The sequence below is a fragment of the Tubulanus polymorphus genome, chromosome 4, assembly GCF_964204645.1.
Source record: "Tubulanus polymorphus chromosome 4, tnTubPoly1.2, whole genome shotgun sequence".
Lineage (NCBI taxonomy): Eukaryota > Metazoa > Nemertea > Palaeonemertea > Tubulaniformes > Tubulanidae > Tubulanus > Tubulanus polymorphus.
Genome location: NC_134028.1, coordinates 12,509,931 through 12,517,540, shown reverse-complemented (window position 1 = coordinate 12,517,540; position 7,610 = coordinate 12,509,931). Strand labels below are relative to the sequence as shown.

Here is a 7,610-nt window from a genome sequence, read left to right as displayed (position 1 = left end):
ACATGTTTATGCATAGAATATATATATATATATATATATATATATTTGATTTATATATATATATATAAGATTTGAGGTAATTCAATTTATTCATTTAGATATTGTAAATTTTTTCTTTTCGAATATATATATATATATATATATATATATATATATATATATATATATATATATATATATATATATATATATTCATTTAGATATTGTAAATTTTTTCTTTTCGAATATATATATATATATATATATATATATATATATATATATATTCGAAAAGAAAAAATTTACAATATCTAAATGAATAAATTGAATTACCTCAAATCTTATATCATCAACTTTATAATACGGAGCTAGATCTGGTTTTCTTTTAGGTATGTGCTCTTGTAACGATCTTGAATTAAGACAGTCAAGAGATCTGTCACATAGTTCATTGACTTCTGGTCCATAATAATTTTAAAGCATTAAGCCAACAGATCGACTGAGAACCTGGAAATTTAATCATTTCTGGGATTTATATTCAAAACAGTGATGAAAAGGGAAATCATTCTAATTAATTAACAAACCGAGTTACCTGTACAGCTAGTTTAACCGACATTCTGGAAGCTGGGGTCATTGTAAGCATCATCTCAATACAAATTGAATATGGAGCTCCACAACAAGTGTTGGTCATTGTTCTGAAACACAAAATTCGCACACAACAGTATGATGATATTAACGCTAGTTAAAGATAGAAATAAAATCAACCTACACTCAATTCCATGTCACTTTGTAAAAGGTTGGATTAAGATTTACGTACCCACTAAAATTTCCTACCTCCAGGTTTTGATTTTTCCAAGTTATTTTGGATCGTCTTCATGAGGTGAGGAGCATCCGATGTAAATGGTTGGATTGAGATTTACGTACCCACTAAAATCTCCTACCTCCAGGTTTTGATTTTTCCAAGTTATTTTGGATCGTCTTCATGAGGTGAGGAGCATCCGATATAAAGAAAAGGTCTTCGTCCGCATAGGGGTTAGGTGTTTGGTAGACCATTCCACCATCACCATGCATCCTGTAAAGTCGCTGGTTGGGCGAAGCTTTATCACTTGTGCATGAAACTACCTTTTAAATAGAGTCAAAATAAGTCCTAAATCACTATTATCAGGGCAATACTCTGAAAGGAAATATTTTTTACCTTCAGGTCATGCATTTCAATCAACATAACTGCTTCCCATAATAGAGGGAACAGTGTGTCAGCAATAGCATTTTTCGTAGGGAAGTAGCCCAAGGATGACTAGATATTGCTATTCATCCCGACTATCATGAACACTAATACACTAATACATCAGATTTACTCTTCTGCAAAAAATATATTGGAACAATTTGTTAATCATTCCATAATCGGATACTGGTTGTTGTAAAAGATTTTTAGTTATCAAATGGTTATTAGTATTTAATGCATCGAAACTCCACGTTTGAGGATTTACAAATCCAATTATTTCTCCACCTCGCCGATCATACACCAGGTCTCCTCTGACGCTCATCTCATCAAGAATGGGAGCAGCATATCTCTTCTCGCTTGACAGTTTTGAAGCAATGGTCTACAACTATTGAAAACAATAGAAAATTTATAGGAATATTTCTGCAACCAGTCTCATCATAAATGTCACACTTTGTACCTGAAATACATGGGGCTGGAAACCTTCCTGGGGTCGGAAAAAGCTTGAATAGTCTTTGAGTGTGGATTTGTTTGGTAAACTTAAAACACCAGTACTCCGTAACGCTTCGTATGCCCTTGGACTTTAGTAGTGGAGGTAGATAGCAAAACTAAAATTACAACAAAGTACATGTTTTTTATCAGATATCTCAATATGACAATGAGTAATTGGAAAATGACGTTTTCATACCTGAGGGCGAGAGGGCGACACACCACTCATCACCACAAGTAATTTTTTCCTATAATAAATGGGAGATAGAAAAGCATTCTTAGCAACAATAAATAACAGAATAAAACGAGCAAAAAATCAATTGGAAATATACCCGGCTTAAGTCATTAGGAATTAATGAAATACCAGTTTCATTTATGATGAAAAAACTCAAATGAAAAGTCTGGCTTATAAAGCTGTCTGCTCAGACGAAATTTTCAAAAAAATCTTCATTTTTGGCAATAAAATTGATAATTTTGATTGATCGTTGCAAGTCAGAACCGGTTAATCATTAATTAACATGCATTTTAATAAATCTGATTCCTCCTATACAGTGAACTTAGCATTAACCTAGTAGAGGCTACTAGCCTATGTAGGCCTATGTATATGCGTAGGCCTAACATCTGGACAGATTGGTCGTAGGCCTATTGAATAACTACCCTCCTAAATATCGTAAATTTTGTTTTGAAGTTCAATCCAATGAGTGCGTTAATAAACGCAACAATTATAGTGTGTTTGTTTGAGACAGTCAAGCTCAGTACCGGTAGGCCTAAAGCCGCGTAAAACTCGATAAACACTTCAAGCGACACAGCGATCGATCTCCTTTCCCCCACAGTGAACGCTGTGAAGATTCTTGGTGAAACGGATAGGAGTGTGTTATATACTGGTATTTAGTAAATACCTTGTGCAGTTGACAATGATCGGTATGTACTGTAGGAAATATAGAGTATTGATGGTTGAGTACCTCATTTGAATATTGATCGAACGCGCTCTTTCAGTTGAAAAGAATTAATTAATTTCATCCTAAAAGAACACCAGTTACCTTCGCGGCAGACAGTGTTAGGCTGGTGAATAACTGGTTAAACATGTTTAAGTGCTGTAATTCATATTTGACAACTACAACTTCAAGTTAGTTTTATTCTACGCTAGATATTTATCTTTTAGATAACAAAATGCTACGCGTAACAAGAAGACAATTGCTATTTGAATCAGGAAAGTGAATATAGAAGGATGTGGAATCAGAAATTATGGATATTTCAACCCATGAGACTGTAGCATGAAAATACATTATATACTGATTTAAAAAATGATTATTTAGTTATGACAGAACTACAGGAAAGGGTTGGATACGCTTCATTCCAATTAGGTGAAATAATGACATTAATTTCTACTGGAGTTATAACATTTTCTAACATCAAACCTATAGAATACAAAGATAAAAGTAAATCAGAAGATATTGAATCAGAACAAAAATTAAAATGAGAGATGATATTAAGAAGAAGCCTAGATCCGAAAAACAAATTAAATGGGCAAGGGATTTGGGTAAAAGATCTTCTGAGTTAAAAAAAGCTAAGAAAAAGAAATTAACTGATATAAATGAACCACAGAAATTATCTGTTATTGATTCGAATGATAATCCATCTCATTCTTCTAATGCTGGAAGTAATGATAAATTATATATCACAATTGGATTAGTAACAGTTATTACATTTTCTGGCGTAATATATAAATATAAATTCAAATCTAATAATAATGATTCCGATGATAAACCTATTATACCAGAAAATAAGTCAAAATATAGCTGCAAAGCAGCGATAACGGGTTTTCAGACATTATTTCAAATCATCAACGGTCGAATTGGAAGGCAACAGTTATATGAAAATGCGTCTTTTGGAGATATGCCAACAAATACACTTAGCGCAGAGCAATCACTGGTCTTTTATAAGCGCAAAGAAAATGAGTTTAGTGTAAAAAATGCTAACAAATACCCCAAGCGACGTAGATCATTTATTTACTTGTAATTAAGAGTTCAATAAAGTTATATTGTATTGATAGAGACTGACAATTAGTCTAGGTATATATCATCTTCACCCGTCAAGGGATTCGAACCCACTACGCTAAAGCTGTTCCCCGAACCCCTTGACCTCACGAGTCGTTGGAGTCGTTACTAGCCGACCAGAATCCGGTCGTACCAATCACAGCGCTTTTCACTAACCGTCAGTAGACTTCTGTTGGTTTTCCCGTTAAATTGACCAATCAGCGAACGTTTTACCGCACAAGGAAATATTACGCAAATCGATATATGACGTCACGCGCGACAGCGCCAGTAATGAAATCACGCTTCGTGAGGCCAAGGCCACCTTCGGTTATCTGAGTTAGTCGACTATAGTCGAACTAAACGAAACCGAATGTCCGTTAGTCGGAACTATATTCCGGAGATAGTTCGAAAATCAAGTGCATTTGGTTATTAGTTCCGACCACTAGTCCACTAGATACGAAAACCGAATTTGGCCCAGGGGGCTGGTGGAAGCGAGTTCGGGAGTGATACCGAACCCCTGGCAAGCGAGGATGGGTATATATTAAGGCGTTTTTGTGAGCCGATTCGATTAGGTCGATTAGCTATTATGCGCATTTGTGAGCCAAGGTGTTTAGGCTAATCGGTACATTTGTGAGACGATTTACAAAAACTGATTTGGCAAATTCTCCTAATCGTCCCAGGAGGTGTTTAGGCGATTCGATTATACCGGTTTTCAATCAAAAATTAAAATGGCGGAGTGAATTCTTCTTCGTTATATTGTTCAACAGTTTTTTCAACATAATCATTAATCCGCGGTTTTTTATAGATACTTTTTGTATGTTTCATTACTTCTGTTTCAAAAATATACTGGAACTCGTAGGGCATAACAGATTATTTCTGACGGCTGTAATCTTCCCATTTTTATTTTGGTATGGGTATTTGTCAGTTTTCAGCAGCTCATTGATAATAAGAAGCGCTGAACTCTTTTTCTTGTTGTCCATGGAGGCAGCCATGTACCTAATCGAAGTAACTAAACTGCTCATTTGTGGACCAAAGCTAATCAAATCAAAATTGCACCTAATCGCACTAGCTAATCAAAACCTAATCTATTCAGCTCACAAAAACGCTTTTAGACTGAGGAGAGAGCGGTAACCAGTCTAGGTATATATAACCTATTATAAATATTAAATGATGGAAATATAGATTATTGAAAAAGTTGAAAAGTAGTAATGAAAGAAGGAAGGTCGATGGTATAAATGTAATTAGATTAAGATTATTAATGAGAGTAGGAATACAAAGAAGTATTGCGAGAGGAGATCCGGCATCGCTGGCGTAGTTGGTACTCTGACGATTGAAAAACTCTAGTTGGGATGATAAATGATGAAAGAAGATATCAGGTGTCAGAAGACAGAATAATTATGACGTGATGTTAAATATCGTAGAAGATGATGACCACCAATTGGAAACGGAAGGAACTATATTCTTAGCGTACTGATATGAGTACCGAAGTGAGAGATCTATTTTTAGAAGAGAGCATGGCCATCTTTGATGTAGAGCGATAGAAGAAATAAAAGTAGAGAAAGAAGCCTATTCAAGAACGTTAAAGGTATGTAAAAGTAAAAATATGTTTGCGAAAGAATGGTTGGAATAGTAGGGGAATGAAAGTAATTGAAAAGAAGAGGGTTAATAATCGATATAGGCGATGATTGACGATACGAAAGTGTTACGGTGATGGTGGTACACGTATCAATCATTTCAAACGTTAGCCTAATGTCTATTTCAACTTGACTTGAGAGCACATCGGGTGGCATAGCTCAGTCACCTTCTGTGGTACATACCTGATGAAAGTCTTATTAGGACCAGGAATGACCAGCAGTTGACCTAAAACATTGCTTTTTAATACATTATTCACTGTATTGAAAGTCTTCATTAAAAAGTCTTCATTAAAAGGAGTGAAATAGAGAAAAGTGACTCCATGATAATGATTTGACAGTTTAACAATATGTTTCCATGTCTACACACCAAATGTCAGTTGGTAGGCATGGTGACATATTGTTAAAGTGTCAAATCATGGAGTCACTGCTGCTCCTTCCTGGTCATAATAAGACCTAGGCCTATATTAGGTATGTACCACGAAAACTGACTGAGCTAGGTCACCTGAAATGCTCTCAAGTCAAGTTGAAATAGACATTAGGGTAGGTGGTAGTAGCGCTAAAAAGGATTTTTGAACCTACTTTGAAATATTGTTATATCAGTACTGGGTAAATGGTAAGTGGAATTGAATAGTTATTGATATATGAAATAACCCATGTATGTAAAATTTATTCGTGGTTATATATTCAGATGTTGTCTGTTGAGCGACTCAAGAATGAGCAGAGGACAGGTCCATATAGTAAACCGCTGAGAGTGAGAGTGGTCGAAGTAGATGGTAATCAGGTAGCACTCGCAGACAGTACAGGAGTAGTGAAGGCATTAGTATATGGAACAAAACACAAATTGAACCAAGACACAGGAATTCTGATTAGGAATTATCGAGTAAAGAACGAAGTGGTATATATTATATAAAGTACACTGATAAGCACTGAGAGTACACTGGTAAATGAGAGTACACTGGTAGTCCTCAGAAGACGAAAGTTACAATACAAGGGACCATTGTACAGGTATATGTCATAAAGACAAAGTTTTATACATCAAATTATTAAGAAAACACAAAGGTATTGGTGAATGTATAAATTATAATAATGACGATAAGAACAATGTTGAATGTAAGACTGGAATAGGGAAGAAATTAAATTGCAGAGGAAAAAAATAGTTTAGTGGTTATTGCTGAGTGAATTAAAGAGAGTATTGATGTAAGGGTTAGGAAATCTTTGATAGGCGAGATGGAGACGATTGAAAAATGACCTAGGAAAATAAAATATTTTTATGAAGAGAAGGAAAATTTGGGAGTATCAATATGTTTGTGATATAAGCAAATGCACCTAATATATGTAGCAGGTAAATGTAAGATAGTTGAATGATGGACGGTGTAACATGGATTAAGGAAAGAAAATCATCTTTTTAGGATGAAGTGAAGAAGACAGTATCATGTAACAACGAATCAGTAGCAGTACGAAATATTACAGTGGAGGATGATACAGCTATGGTGAAACTTGCATTGTGGCGTACACATGCAGATATGGACATTCACAAAGGCCAGTATATTAAAGCAGAGAACGTGTCAGTGTCTACATTTAACTATGAGAATGTGCTAGGAACGACAACACGCACAACGATACAAGTAAGTAGACAATTGATAATGATGTAATGGAAAGTGAAAGAATACAGTATTGGACTGCATCACAATAGGTGCAATAACTTTGATATAAGCTATACTTACTCCTTAAGAAATATAATTTACGAGCATTGTGAAAATAGGGTAATTTAGGAATTAAAAGAATGTTAATTTGTATCATTTAATTTGCAGACACTGACAGCGCCGACAGTTACAACTAAGTATCAGATACTAGCAATAGAGAAAATTGATAAGACAACAACAACATTCCTTGTCAATCGAGGAGGAGATTCTGATTGTGACACCTTAGTTGTACCAATGAAAATGATACAGAAGCATTATAGTTTGTCAGATGTGACGTTTGCAACGTTAATACCTTTTGTACCATAAGAGATATCGGTAGTATCAAGAGGGGACAGCGTTATGCAATTGTTGAAATGTGAGGTTGGGAATTCAGAATAACATGTATACAGGAATAAACAGTATTGAGGCACATTGGCCAGTAATGCTAGAAGCTCTAGTGATATGTAATTGATGGATATTAGAGTATATGTAGGTATATCAAAAAACAGTATTAAGAAACATGTAACATGTATACAGGAATCAACAATATTGAGGCACATTGGCCAGTAATGCT

General features: G+C 34.8%; 1 long non-coding RNA gene across 1 annotated transcript; it reads right to left on the bottom strand.

Moving 5' to 3' along the window:
• Positions 1-318: 318 nt before the first annotated feature.
• LOC141904695 (uncharacterized) lies at positions 319-1,283 on the bottom strand. The gene is made up of 3 exons (XR_012619180.1): positions 1,172-1,283; positions 569-1,098; positions 319-483 (listed from the first exon to the last, which is right to left on the bottom strand). It is a non-coding gene; the product is annotated as an uncharacterized LOC141904695 (long non-coding RNA).
• Positions 1,284-7,610: the final 6,327 nt, after the last annotated feature.